Source organism: Lonchura striata, chromosome 18, assembly GCF_050655825.1.
Source record: "Lonchura striata isolate lonStrDom1 chromosome 18, ASM5065582v1, whole genome shotgun sequence".
In the NCBI taxonomy this organism is placed as follows: Eukaryota; Metazoa; Chordata; class Aves; order Passeriformes; family Estrildidae; genus Lonchura; species Lonchura striata.
Genome location: NC_140720.1, coordinates 3,890,940 through 3,906,225, shown reverse-complemented (window position 1 = coordinate 3,906,225; position 15,286 = coordinate 3,890,940). Strand labels below are relative to the sequence as shown.

At 49.8% G+C, this 15,286-nt stretch overlaps 1 long non-coding RNA gene across 1 annotated transcript in view; it reads left to right on the top strand.

Annotated features, from left to right (window-relative positions):
* Positions 1-15,286, top strand: part of LOC116184262 (uncharacterized) — a 25,155-nt gene extending 9,869 nt beyond the window's left edge. Inside the window, exons 2-3 of the long non-coding RNA XR_014949293.1 lie at positions 1,773-4,223; positions 14,688-15,286. This is a non-coding gene — a long non-coding RNA (uncharacterized LOC116184262). The remainder of the gene's footprint in view (positions 1-1,772; positions 4,224-14,687) is intronic.

Genomic DNA, 15,286 nt, shown 5'->3' with positions numbered 1-15,286 from the left:
TCCCCCACCAGGAGGGTGTGAGAGCCCTTCCCAGTCTCTGCTGGGCTGGTGGGAGAAGCTCCTGCTGTTGCTCTGGGCTGTGTCACATTCTTTCTCAGCCTGTAACTAAAAATGAAATATTTGGGCCAAGGGCTTAAATTAAGAACACATTTTTGATAGCTAACAACACCGAGGAGAGCCCTGGAGACCCTGACAGGGCAATTAGTGCCTCTCCACTTGCGTTGGAGAGGAGTCTTGAGAGATGAAGTGTGTTCACTCCAGAGGGTTTTTTGGTACAAAAATGCAGTTACAGGGTATAAAAGGAAATGTTTAGAAACACAAAAAGTGGGAATGAGTCATGAGCTTCCTTCACTGCAGGACAGGGAAAGCAGAAAGGAAGAGGTGCCCCAGGCATGACACCTCCAACACTTCCCCATCCCTGGCAGCAGCTCCCATCAGTGGTTTCATTTCCCTCCTCCCATCTACCTTTCCTCCTGGCAGCTGTTCCAGGCTCATCCCTTGGCCTCAGCGAGCTCCCAGCTGCTCAGGGCTCGGGAGTCTGGGTGGATCCTCTCCCTCTTGGCAGTGAACTCGCACAGCTAAGCACAAACCAAAGGGAAGCACCTTCATGGTCCAAGCGAGCTGCTCTTGTGTGCTGGGGCCTCCAGCACGCCTTTGCTTCCCCCTCCCTCTCTCTGTCTGAGCATCCCTGGAGCTGGCTTAGAGCAGAATCCTGGGGAGCTGTGGCAGCTTTCCATGGTCAATCCCAACACCAAGCCATCCTCTTCCAGGAGGGTGGGGCGGGCCATGAACCCTTGTGTGGGGCGGGGGGGCTGAGAAGGCTCCACCATGCTCCCAGCAGAATTTCCTGTCTAAAATCCAGCGGGTGGACACCAACCCTGAGAGCCTGGAGAAGCTCTGTGCAGGCAGAGCTGGTGGAGAAGGGTGACCTGCACGTCCCCAAGAGCTGGGATGAGACAGAGCCCAGATGTCACAGGGCTGTTTGTCTTGGACACGCTGGGGCTGACCGGGAAACGGCGCCGACCTCTTGAGCAACACCAGGGGTTTTTGGCCGGCCGGGCAGGGGCTCAGCCTGGCCTGAGTTTTCAGGATCTGATTTTCAAGAGAGCAAAACAAATCCCTCTCCAATGGACTCGGTGGCTGGAGCCAGCCCTGCCGTGGAGACGGGAGCAGCCCGCTGGTGCTGTTGGAGGTTAAAGTGCAGCAAATCCCTCTCCTCGTCTGCCAACGGCGCCGGGCTGCGCGCGCCTTGCTTAGCGAGTGTTGCGTTTGTGGAATTGCCTTTATTGGTAGTTAACTGTGTAGTGGTCTCCGTGGGACATCTGGTGCACCATTTGAAAGGAATATTCCTCAACCCTTGCTGAGTGAAATTGTTTTTGTAGACAAGTGGAGGCTTTGGGGCCATTAAGAAGATAAAACGCAGATTGTTTGCAGAGGGTTTTTATTTTATTTTAATGGCTTTTGAAGAGAGGAGCTCTTATTATTTTATTTGTTTATTGTTAGCAGGCAGAAGGGCTGGGAAAAGGCACAGATGTTCCTTTTGCTGTTGGCTGGGCCAGGCCCCAAACCCAGGGCAGAGGTTTGAGCCTCTCTCTGAAGCTGCTGTAACATTTTCCAAACCCTGAAACGAATCCTCTGCTCACCAGTTTCTCAGTAAAACCACTGAGGGCTGGGGTGGGACTCCCTGTATAATAATCTAAAATCTTGACAGCGGATGGGACAAGGATTGTGTACAAACCAGAGAAAATGAAGGGCTTTGTGCTTCCTTCCAGTGATGGGAAAATCACAGATGGATCCCAAACTTCCAGCTCTCAGCCCAGCACCTCTTCATCCAGACCACAGAAGAAAAGAGCCAGTCTCCAGTTTTGGGGCAGGTAGGCTGTGATGGATGTTGGGACACCTTTGTCCTGAAAAGCAAATCCTCTAAAGAAAAAGCCCTTTCATCCTCAGCCCAGAGTGGAAATCGTTAATTAACACAGAAACTGGGGTGGTCAAAAGGAAACTGCAGAGTGGTCAGGTGTGTGTGAGCACAATGTCAGCCAGAGGGGAAGATCCTTCCACTTCCCAGGCAGTTTTTGGGATACCACTGCCCTGCTCAGCTTTTCCAGAGTTTTTTTTTTTAGTGTGTGTGTTTGTTTTTCCCTTTCCTACCCCTGTTAATCTCGGCTGTCACCAGGGTCACCTTAGCCTTGGCTCTGTGCTGGCCACAGAAGTGGTGGCAATAACTCTTCTGGGGGGTTGTCTCTGTGCACAGAGGATTGGGTAATAAAAGTAATGATTTTGGAACACAGTGCTCATGTCGGGGTTTGTACAACAGCTTATCCTGCAATAAATCTGGCATTTAGTAAGAAAGGAAATGACAAAAAAAAAAAAGAAAAAGAAAAAAGGAGAAGCTGGGAAGGACCCCAAGAGAGCAGCTCCAGTGCTGAGGGTGCCAGGCTGGATGTGGCTGCAGGATGGGGGTGATCACGCCCAGACTCATCACTGCCACCTCCTCTGCCTTTCTCACCACCAAACCATTTAGACCTTAACTGCTCACCAACTTTGCTGCCTGTTTGCTCACTTCATTGGAAAGCAGCACCAATGCTGAGGATTTAGAACATAGACCAAGGAGAACCTGTGAATCCCCTGCAGTAACAGAATTCCTGTTGAGCTGGGAGTGTTCTCTATCTGTTTTCAGCACAATCCTATGTCCAGATCAAATTTAAATGGAATTGTGGTTCTGGGACCTCGTACAGGTTCAAATATCTCTGTGTAAAATTCCCCCCAGAATTTTAAACATGAATTCCTGTGGCAGAGCAAGGATCTTGGGCTGAAGCTGCTCTCCAGTGATGCTGTAGGGCTCAGTTCTGCTTGGTTCATCTCATTTCACACCAGGGAACTCCCTGCAATGCTGGAGATATATTTTGAAGCAAGAAAATAGTCAGGATAGTTTTAATGGGACTCAGAAGGAGAGCTCTCTTACCAGCAGAAAATTCAGCTGGTTTTCAGCTCTGTCCTTCTTTGACTTCCTTATTGACCCTTTGCCACCAATGAGGGTGAACCTGGGCTGCAGGTCCTGGTCTTTAATCCCTGTTCTCCTCTCCTGGCACCTCCAGGAGTGGGAAACATCTCTGACCTTGCTTCTCTCCACATTTTCAAGTCTCTGCAGTCCATGGAGAAGGACACAGGTAGACTTCTCCCCCCAAGCCCAACGTGCTGGATGGAGAAAGCCTTGGAGAGAGCTGGCGCCAATTTTAGCACAAGCTCCTGCAGCAGAAATAGATCTTCCTGAGCTCACATTTAAGTCTTAGTAAATTATATCTCAGGTTAATGTATTTATTCAAGCACCGTGGGGGAATTTCAGGCTGGCTGTGTTCCTCATCACAGGAGATGGGCTGGAAATTACAGTCATTTGGAAAGAACATGGATTTGAATCCCGGGGCCCGTGGTGAAAGTCAGTGCACAGTGAATTATTCCACTCAGCTCGTGTTCACACATGGATTCTGCTGGAGCTCGAGCCATTTCCAGAGCATCCCATTTCTGCAGTGAGCTACAAGGGCTCTTGGGGGGCTGTGCTTGTCCTTGTGTTTTTCATCCCCTGCCCTTGCTGCTCATCCAGAGGCAAATGCCACGAGGTGCCTTTGCTCATTTGCTGTGTGCATTAACCACAGAGAAGGATTTTTCATGCTGCCCGTGGTAGCTGGGCTCCTGTGATGGTGAGAAGCACAGAGCTGAGGAGCCCTTGTCATTTGTGTCCTGCCTGGTGGAGCTGTTGGCGTGTGGGGATGTCTAATATTTATATAAGACACTGTCAAGGAAACTCTTTAATTGGCAGTGAGAGAAGGCCCAGCTGCCCCTGCAAGCTGCTGGAATTGTCTCCTGGCTTTCTGCTGCTCCAGGTGTTCCCCTGGGTCACCCTGAGCCATCTCTGGAGGTCCCAGAGGGGTGGCAGAGGGACAGGTGGGGCTCACAGGGGTGAGGGAGCTGGCACTGGCAGGGGTGCTGGGCTCACCTCCCCTCACTCCTCCTGTGCCCCAAATCTGCTCAGCAAAGTGGGATCCTGGCTCTGGCATGGAAATTGTCTCAGAGGCTGGTCTGCACCTCCCTCATGGGATTTGCAGCTGCCTCAGCTTGATGCCTCAGGTTTAGTTTTTATATTTTTATATTTTTCAGTTTTTGTGCTGCTTTAGTGTTCTTTAAAGGTTTAAAAAGAAAAGCGGCAGCTTCTTGAAAGGAATAAGGTGAATTTGACTCCAAATCTAATTTTTTTAAAAAACCCTTTGTCTTTTCATAAGCTGTGATGCAGAATGATGGGTTCCCAGCCTCTCAGATGTCTGGGCTCCACATGAGAGAATGCTGAGCTCTCTGCACAGAGCAGGGAGACAAAACAATTCCTGCTCCAGCTGGACACCAAGGACAAATGATCCAAACCTCAGCCCAGGAGCACAAACAGCGTGGGCTGGAGAGAGAAAAACAAGCAGGGTGGGACTGATGGGCTGGAGCTGGAATGGGACAATGAACTCCAAGGTGCCAATGGAGCAGAACTGATCCCAGGGAGAGCCCCGGGAGCGCTCGTGCATTTTGGGACCATTTTGGGTCATTTGGGTGCAGCCCTGGCTGGGCTCTGGTGCTGCCCAAGGTGGATCCATGGAGGAGATCCTTTGGATAAATCCCTGCTTTATTCTGGAGCTCTGTCCAGCCTCTGCTCCAGCTCAGCCTTCTCAAGGCATCAAGCTCAGGGAAGGCACCAGCTGGCTCAAGCACTTCCAGAATCAAAAACAAATTACAGAGGGAAGCAGCTGATGAGCAGAAATCTGTTGGATAGCTGGAAGTGATCACCTTCTCCGTCAGATCTGGGGGTACCAGGGGTGTTTGTTCTCTCCAGCCTGGCACTGTGCTGTGTGCGTTGGATGTTTCCAAATCACTATTTTTGGTGATTTCAGTGCACAAAAGATGAACATTCAGGCCACGCACCCAAAATTGAGCTCAGAACAGCAAGTTTTCCCCTTGGTCATGGCATGGGTGCCCTGTTGGCTCTGACTGCCACACTCTGAGAGCTCTTAAAAACATCTGTGAACCAAATGGCTCAAAGAACAGGAGGAGAAAAGCCTCAGTTTTAGTTGTGGTTAAAGTTTTTTCTCATTTTTTAATTTACCCACCTTTCTCCCCAGCCCAGCTGATGGGTGCAGAAGTTTTGGGGGGTGCAGAGGGCAGGCCCTGCCCTCCATCCCTCTTTTTGTTGTGTGGCGCCTCCACAGGACAATGTTCTCTGTTGCCAGGGAAAGATCAAAAATGAATATTTACCCAGCACTCAATTGCTGCCCATCTTCCCCATCAGACTGTGAGTGGTGATTGCAGCTATTGCTGAATTCCCAATTTATTCATGACATGCAGATTGCAGGGCAATAATTACAGCTGAGGTTGCTGTTATTCTGCTGGATCCCTGAGGATCCACATCTCCTGAGGGCTGGAATTTTTTGCTCATATGGCAACTGTTTGGCTTTAGCTGGAGACACAGTTAAGTAGGGGAAAGCTGCAGAATGTCCTTGAAAACAAGGTGACAACTGAGCTCTTTCTTTGCCTGGCCTGAGCTTGTCCCATTATATTCTGGATGCTCCTGTGGGAGCTGGCACAGGCTCCGAGGGGCATCAACAGTGCAAAAATAGCTCTGGGCTTGGCCACAGCCCTGTTGTTGTTCAGGAACCTGCTGGGATGTGGGTGACGGTGGAGAGGAAGGGCTGGACATGGCCAGAGTGGGAGGCTGGGAATTCCTTCCCTTCTGCTCATGGTGGGATCTCCCACCAGCAGCTTCTGGTGCTGACAGTGACAGAAAGGTTACAGAGCAGGAGGGGATGCTGGAAGGGCAGGACGAGAGGGAATGGCCTTGAGCTGCACCAGAGGAGATTCAGCTTGAACATCAGGAGGAATTTCTCTGTGGAATGGGTGGTCAGGCATTGGAAGGGGCTGCCCAGGGAGGAGGTGGAGTCCAGTCTCTGGGGGTGCCCAAGGAAGGCCTGGACATGGCACTCAGTGCCCCTTCCCTTCCCTTCCCTTCCCTTCCCTTCCCTTCCCTTCCCTTCCCTTCCCTTCCCTTCCCTTCCCTTCCCTTCCCTTCCCTTCCCTTCCCTTCCCTTCCCTTCCCTTCCCTTCCCTTCCCTTCCCTTCCCTTCCCTTCCCTTCCCTTCCCTTCCCTTCCCTTCCGTTCATCTAATTTGTCGCTGCATGAATAAATGAAATATTTACACACTTTTTGAGTCAGATATTGTCCACAAACTCAATTTTATCCCAAGTCATTAAATTCATACTTTAAAACCCATTTTTAATGTGCCCCAGTGGGAACATTAAAAGCACATTTTCTGGAGTTGACAGACTTGTAGCTCTGTGCTACCAGCACTGGCAGGGGGATTCGGGCCAGGAGCTGGGGACACAAACAGGCAGATTTTAAACCCAGAAAGGGTCAAAGTTAACGGTTTAAGAAGAAAAGCAGCAGCTTCTTGAAAGGAATAAGGTGAGTTTGACTCCAAATACAATTTTTTTAAAATAACCTTTGTCTTTTCATAAGCTATGATCCAGAATGATGGCTTCCCAGCCTCTCAGATATTCTAAATAAACAATAATAATTCCCAGGGAAAAAACCAAACAACATCCCCCTCTCTCTCAGGTGCCCTCTGCAAATTGAATTCACAGCCCTGAAAACCCAGAGCTGATGCTGAGCATTTTAATCTTGCCAGAAGTAAACAGTGAGCACCAATTTACATAAAAATCGACGTGTGCAATGATTTCAGCGCTAACACCGTGGCACTCGGAGTGTTTGGGGTGACTTTGGGGCCACCCAGAGCTTTTTAAGTGGATGCTGCCTCCACGAGAGATGCCAGCCGTGGTTCTTTGCAGAGCTTTGTAGGAAAAACTGCTTGGGGAGAAAAAGCTGTGCTTTAGGAAAAACCCCAGAGGCAAATGGAATGGAAAGAAGGAGCAGATTCTCCAAGGAGGGTTCTGGAAGTGCTCCTGGCAGGGGATTTGAGGGGGTGGGAGGTTTGGGGGGCTCCCTGTGGCTGCTGGAGCTGCCAGGGTGCATGGTCCCAGTGGGCGATGTTTGGTGGCACTGAGGGTCCCCAGTGTTTGCTCAGTGCCTTCTCCTCCTGCTGCTCTCCCTCAGCTCATGTTCCCAGAGCTGTCTGAGAAGTCTCTGAGAAGGGAAATGGGAGCAGAGCTGGTCTGTTAAAGAATTAAAAGCAGCCCTTGTGGGAAAGGGCCCTGGCAGGGGGACGGCTGCAGCTCAGCCAGGCCTGCCCCGGGAGCATCACTCACTGCAAAGCTCTGAATTATCCAACCTCCAGCCCTCTCCAGCTGTTGGGTGAAATCTTTCACCTTGTGGTGAAGGGAGGCTCAGGAAAGATGCTTTAATGGCTGCTTCTGATCTGAAAACCAAATATTCCCTGAATTGCTGCCCACACTGAGGAAAACATCCCTGAGCTGTGCTGGCATTTACTGCATGAGGATGTACCCAAGTTTATCCAAGCACAGAGTCTGCATTTTCAGACCTTTGGAGATTACCTTTATCTTCTTTCCACTATTAAATATAGCTCAGCTCTGCTGTGCTTTCCCACAAATAAAATTTGCTGGCAATTACTTTCAGGAACCATCCATAGAGTGTTTTTAAGGAGCTGTTCAGCCGTGTTTGTACTAGATGGGATCAGTTTTGTGTAATCCACAGTGCTCCCTTTGCACTCCGATTATTTTTTGGCTGCTTTACGTGGGAAGGAACCTTCCCTGCTTCACCACTTTGCCTGTCTTTTAAATCTGAAATTGAGGTGGATTTTTTTGGAGAGGAGACTGCAGGAACTCTTCTTCAGGAATTGTAGGGACAGGACAAGGGGGAATGGGCCCAAATTAAAAGAGATCACATTTAGATGGGATATTAGGAATAAATTCTCCCTGTGATGGTGGTGAGGGGCTGGGATTGAATTCTCAGAGCTCTGAAGTGCCCCTGGAAGTGCCCAAGGCCAGGTTAGAAGGGCTTGGAGCAGCCTGGAAGATGTCCTTGCCAGGCAAGGGTGATGTTTAAGGTGATCTTTTAGGAATTTTCCAACCCAAACCCTTCCATGACTCTTTGATTCTCTTACCTGGAGCTGTGGATCCTTTCCCAGGGTTGGGAGCTTGGAGGGGACGAGTTCAGAGATGGGAGAAAGGTTCACCAAGTGATTTCTCAGGCTGGAGGTGCTGCTGGGGGGTGTGAAGTGTTGATTTGTGTCCGGGGGTGCTGATGGCACTGAGGGATCAGCACCTGGGTCTGTATCAGCAGAGAAAGGGCAGGGGCAGGGAGCAGCTCCTCATCCCTGCTGGGGGAAGGATGCTCAGCTCATCTCCCTCCAAGGGAGGAGGAGTCACACACACCCAGTGCCAAATGGGTATGATGACTCAAGGGATAAAAATCACACTTCTTTACTGTGGGAACCCTGGGAATCCCTCTGGCTGCCCTGGCAGGTCTGGGACCCTGGCAGGGTCAGGAACCCCCTGGACAGAGCCCCCAGAGACACTGGCTGTGATCTCTGCCCATGGAAAAGAGTTTTCAATCTTACAGGGTGAATTACCAGCTCTGAGGGTTTGATAGAAGTAATAATTAAGTGTGGCACGGGTGCAAAAGTAAAATTTTAGGATTCTAGATGAGGGGTCCAAAGGGGACAAGATGAAGGAAATTGGGTGTGCCTTGTCCTTTTTCTCCTTCTTCATGCCCTCCATGTCTCACTGTGGTGTTGGCATTTTTCTGTTGGTTCAGGCTGGGGACACACTGTCCAACGTAGGTGACAGATATTGGCACGTTCTTGTAAATGCAGCCCAGGGAGTTTCTGGTATTTAATGTTTGTCACATCCCACTGAGGGCAGAGCCCCACACGCTGCCCTGCAGGACAGAGCTGGGCAGGGCAGCAGAACATGTGAGAGATAAACAGAATAAACAACCTGGAAACCAGCACAGACCAATTCTGGCTTCTGCTTTGGCAGCGGGGCTGACAGACAGAGACTTTCCACAATTTTGGAATCATCAATACCTCAGATTCTGACACTTTGCTACCCAGATTCATCTCCCTGTGCCTGACAAGCACCACCAGATGCTCCTCTCCTCAGCTGCTTTATTGGATTGTGGGACACCCTGGGAATTGCTGGAAGTGGGAGATGATTCCCCAGCAGCTGGAATGTGCTCACCCTGATCCTGGGCACTTTTCAATCCACTTAGGGAGAGCTCAGCTGTGCTCCCTGCATTGCCACATGCAGCCTGGGATTCTAAAGCATCATTTGATGCTCTTTTTCTTCCCTGAGTGACAGAGGCCTTGCCACCCCACCTCCTGCAGGCTGGCCAGTTGGAGGTGGGGAAGCACTGCCCAGATTTCACCCCCATTTCCAAAAAGCACTGTCCCAGTTCCCCCAGCCTTGCTCCCAGGCTGTATTTTGGGAGCTGCTGGAATATTATCCCAGCACAAGCTGTCCCTCAACTCATGGAAGTGCACTGAACAGTTAAAGATGTTCCAAACTAAGGATGTTTTCCTAAGCCTGTGGATGGAATAATTCCTCCTCTTTAGCCTTGCTCTGCTCCCAGGCCAGGAGGAGTGGGAAGCACAATTCCAAGCCCTGAATATTTTCCCCTGTGCACCCAGAGCCCAGGCTGATGGGAAAGCAGAGCTTCAAAACCTCCTCGTTTCACTCTTCCTGGAGCTGTGCTCTGACCTTTCCCATGGCACGAGGGGTGGAGAAATGTCCTCCCTGCTTTTACCAGCACTGGAATGAGGGAGTGGCTGAGGCAGAAAATGACCCAGCACCTCCCAGGTGCCAGTTGCCCCCTCCCCTGGCATGCAGGCACCTGCAGCTGGCACAGCACTGAGCTCACCTGACCGGCTCTCCTGCCAGCCCACAGGAGCACCACTGCTCCACAGAGCAGGAAATCAGGGTCTCACGTGTATTTTGAGAGAGTCTGAAGTTTCCTGGAGGGTGTTGAGGCTCCTGTGCCAGCAGTTTTGGGTGCCTGGGAAGACACTCCTTGGAAAACATCATTTTCCAGAGGTGCAGGTCAGATCCCTGTTGCTCTGCCTGATGCCTTGAGAAGGCTGAGCTGGAGCAGAGGCTGGACAGAGCTCCAGAACAAAGCAGGGATTTATCCAAAGGATCTCCTCCATGGATCCACCTTGGGCAGCACCAGAGCCCAGCCAGGGCTGCACCCAAATGACCCAAAATGGTCCCAAAATGCACGAGCGCTCCCGGGGCTCTCCCTGGGATCAGTTCTGCTCCATTGGCACCTTGGAGTTCATTGTCCCATTCCAGCTCCAGCCCATCAGTCCCACCCTGCTTGTTTTTCTCTCTCCAGCCCACGCTGTTTGTGCTCCTGGGCTGAGGTTTGGATCATTTGTCCTTGGTGCCCAGCTGGAGCAGGAATTGTTTTGTCTCTGCTCTGTGCAGAGAGCTCAGCATCCCCTCATGTGGAGCCCAGACCCACACACTAAAGCAGCACAGGATCTGAAAAATAGAAAAGCCAAAACCTGAGGCATCATGGCTATATCAGTGGAGGCAGCTCAGCTCTTCTGTCCTTTGGTGCAGGTTCCTGGCCTCCATGAAAGGACAGAATCCTCCTGTGCAGAGCTTTGGCTGAGCAGGGAGGGTTGGAATCAGTGACTCTGGATGAAGCCAGTGGGGGCTTCACCCCCAGTGGGAATTTGAGGTTGGGTTTAAAAAGATTTTCAGATCTGCTGAAGCTTTGGGTTCATGGTATTTTTGCCACTCGAACTGACACACCATATGTGGGTTATGCATCTGCAGCTGACCCATAAAAAAATCTTAATTCCATAGGAATGTGCTCCTGCCATCCATCCAGTATTAGCTCTGCCATCCCAGGAACGGCAGAGGACGTGCCCAGGATGCTCAGTGCACCTTGGAGGAACAGTCACTTGTTAATTTACATGCAGGAAAATGAGCACAGAGACCTCCTGTGTAAAATCCATAACAAATGCTGAGAAAACCTGGAAAGTCCTGCTCCCATTTCCTGCTCCAAATCCCCCACAACAGCCCCTGATATCCAGGGCTGGGAGCCAAACCCTCTCGAGTCAATGGAAAGATTCCCCTTGACTTTAATGCTCTTTGCATGAGTGCCTAATTCCTTCCTGTTCACAGCCTCTCTTGGACTCGCTCATGGAAACAACTGCAGCTATAAAGTGCTGCAGTGAACTGGAAACCCTTCAGAGCAGCACCACGGCAGATTTCCCTGTGCTGCCAGCCACTTGGAATGGGATTTGTTTGACAAAAAGCCTGATCTGTGTGCTGTGGCTGCAGTGTGAATGAGGGTTTGAGCAGAGGAGGCAACAAGGCTGGAGAGGGGCTGGGAACACAAACCCTGTGAGGAAAAGGAGACCCAGGGGTGACCTTGGCACTCTCCACAGCTCCTGGAAGGTGGCTGTGCTCAGCTGGGCTGGGCTCTTTCTCCAGGAACTGACAGAACCAGAGCACACAGCCTCAGGCTGCACCAAGGGTGTGGGTCTCAGATTCAGTCAAAGACACAAACAGAGGGTTTCCAGCCAGGCAGAAGCCTGGGAAAGAGCTGGAGAAGAATGTCAATAATTCTTTATCTCTCTTGTTTTTCACATTGTTTATAGTTAAGTTCTATCACTGTGCATCAAGCACTCTGCACCAATGCAGTGAGTTGTTTTAAGTTCAGGACCAATGGAAGTGGTCCTCACGAAGCTCTGAATAAAGGAGTGGTGTATTTTGAACAAACCAGAGTTTTACTCTGAGCAGCTTCTGATCAGTCTTCTCATTCCTGTCCTGCCTTGACAGCGGCACAAGGGAAAGATGGGTTGGATATTAGGAAAAAGTATTTTGTAAAAAGTGCTTTACAAAAAGGAGATAAAGTTCTGCAGTGGCTGCCTGGGGAGGTGGTGCAGTCACCACCCCTGGGTGTGTTTAACAAAACCTGGATGTGGCTCTGGGTGCCAGGGTTTGGTTGGGGTGCTGGGGCTGGGCTGGGCTCGATGATCTTGGTGGTCTCTTCCAACCTGGTGACTCTGTGAATTCTGTGATTCTGTGATTGTGAGATTCTGTGATTCTATGAATTCTGTGATTCTGTGATTTTGTGATTCTGTGATTCTGTGACTCTGTGAATTCTGTGAATTCTGTGGACAAATCTCTTCCTGCAGACAGGGTTTGTGGTCAGCCCACGGGGCTGGAGCCGAACTCTTCCCAGCAGGATGGGGAAGGCAGGGAGCCCTGGCAGGGCTGGGTGGGGCTGAGCCCCTGAGGCTCCCAGAGCTGTGCTCAGCTTCCAGGGCCTGTTTACCCTGCAAGGACCGTGCCACTGCCCAGATTTGTCAGCTGATTGTGAAATGTGTTTTGCTCCAGGCTGGGCCATCCTGGGCCACCTTTGTGCCTTGCTCCACAAAATTCTGACAAAATGTTAGAGTTCTAAATGCTGAGAATTTACAAGTTTCTGTGCTGACTGACTCTAACTCCCAAAAAACCTAAAACCATAAAAAAACGTCCAAAATTGATTAATAATACTACAATTAAAAATGTGTAGGTAATTAAAAGTGTATAATATCACAACGTAGGAAACTTAGAGTTTAAAGTTTTAAAATATAATAATGTATATAAAACAAAATAAAACTTTTAAAACAAAAACTAATCATTCTTTACCTTATTCCTTCTTCTTCATAAGTTTAAGGAATATTTTGTAATTAGACAAAAAAGTCTGCATTGCAGACTTCAAGTAATTAGTTATTAAGTTAAAAATAAAAATACTGAGGGAAAAAACACAGAGAAAATGCTTAACTTTAAGGATTTCGATATGTTTCACTGGGGATTAAGCACATTTGGCTGGGGAGGGTTCTTGGTGGATCTGGCTGTGTGATGCCAGCAAGAGGAGCACGGAATTTTCTCCCAGCACCTGGGATTATCAGCTGGCACCTCAGGGCATGAGATCTGCCTGCTTCAGCCTCATCATACAAGGAGCAATGGCAGCACAGAGATGTCTGAGTCTTTGTCAAGCCCAGAGTCACCAAATCTGACTGTGAGAGGGACAGTGATGTTCACAGAGGGTCTGAATGAATCTGACAGTGTTTCCCACTGTGGAAGGTTGCTCAGCTGCCTCTGGGGGAGAGGAGGCTGATGGTGACTGCTCTTCCTTTTTTTAGGTCCTGAAAACTTTCTAGAATGAGGCTTTAGGTTGGTTTTACTTCGCTGTTCAAACAGGAGATGTGTTTTGCTGGTTTTTTTCCCCCCACAGGAAACTGGGCACCTCCCACCTGCCCATCCCTCTCATCCTGTGCAACCTGAGTCCAAATGTGACCCCAGAATGTGACCCCAAAATGTGATCCCAGAATGTGACCCCAAAATGTGATCCCAAAAATGTGACCCCAAAATGCGATTCCAAATTATGATCCCAAAATGTGACTCCAAAATGTGACCCCAAAATGTGACCCTAAAATGTGATCCCAAATTGTGATCCCAAAATGTGACCCCAAAATTTGACCCCAAAATTTGACCCAAATTATGATCTCAAAATGTGACCCCAGAATGTGACCCCAAGTTGTGATCCCAAAAATGTGACCCCAAAATTTGACCCCAAAATTTGACCCCAAAATTTGACCCCAAAATTTGACCCCAAATTATGATCCCAAAATGTGACTCCAAAATGTGATCCCAAAATGTGATCCCAGAATGTGATCCCAGAACGTGATCCCAGCGTGGCCTCCATGGCTTGGGCACAAATCCCCACTCCTGGAGCCACATCCTGCAGGAGGAAGCCCGGCCTCACTTTCACAGCTGTGCATTCCTGAGATGAAAAGGGCAGCTCAGGCCCGGGATGTGCCTCAGCAGAAAATCCGACCTGGGCTATCCATGGAAAAGTCTGGCAGCTGCTGGAGCTGTCTGGAAAAATCTGGAGTGAGCTCCCTCCTGACGCCCTTTTTTGGGGAGCTCTGCCCTTTTGGGTTTGGGAGTGTTTGCCCATCAGTCTCCCTAGAAACGTGGCTGCTTGAGGGCTCCCAGTCCAGCCATGTGGGAACTGTGCTGGCCTGGCTCTTTTGGAAGGATTATTTGCTTTTTAAAGCCCTTGTCTGCAGCCCAAGATGATGGTTCTGTTGCAGAGGAAAACAGGCAGGAGCCTGAGATGTGGATGAAGTAATGAGTTCATCTCTCTGCAGTCTAGCCAGGTACAGTTCTTTCTGCTCCCAGGACTTAATTAAAATGCAGCCATCTCTCCTCACATTTTTATAGAGCTCAATGGCAAATTACGGTCACCCTCTTGTTACATCACCATGGACTTGTTTTCCTGTCTGGAAAGGAGAGATCCAAGGGCAATATCCTTGCTTGCCTTGCATTTGGTTACTCTGGGATGTGCTACCTCCAGCAAGCAGCCAGGAACCCGGGGTTTGTATCAGGACCAGGATTCACAGGCTGGGCTGTTCTGGGAGCAGATGGAGAGACTTGTCCAGCGGAAAATACCTGCACTAGCCTGGGATGGCTGATAAATCCTCACCTGGCTGGTGCTCTCCCTGCTCTGCTTTGTGGGTTTGGCACTGACCCCAAGGCCATCATCCTGCCTGGGGTCTGGAGCCCACTGACCTTCTCCTGCCTGGACTCCTCCCAGTGCCCCCAGGGCTCACTGGAGAAAGGGAAAATAAAAATCCAGGCAAGTTTGATTGAATAATGATTTTATTTACTTTGCCCAGCCACAAAACAGGGGATGTTCACCCAGAAGGAAATGAAAGAGAGCTGCAGCAGAATCATCTGTCCTACAAAGGTGTCCCAGACTGCAAGGCAGGATGGATCCATTTCCCATCTCTACGGCAGTTGTCTTCTGTTCATTGGGCAGTTTTCCTTCTCTCCTCCACAGCCAGTCCTCTCTCAGGGCAGAGATCTGCTGATAATGGGCTACTGAATGTCACTGTGTGACTGATAAGAGCTGTAACATCCCACTGTGAGATGGGAGCCCAGAGGGAGGAGCCAAGCATTCCTACCTGGATATAATCTGGGTTTTTGGGGCACCAGCACGGCTTTTTCTCCACTAAATTTTCCAGAGGAACAGCTGCCTCTTCCACTGCCTCTTCAGAGGAAGACTGCACCCTTTTCTAGGATCACTGCTCCAACAGAACCACACCTGCCACTCCAGGAGGACTACAGCCATAATTCCCAGTTGGATTGCCTCCAGCACCCTGACCAACAGGGTGTCAGGTTGTATTCTGACTCTGTCAGTGTTGGTTTGGTTCACTGCATTATTTATTTTACCTTTTTATTTTCTTCCCTAATAAAGAACTGTTATTTGCTCCCA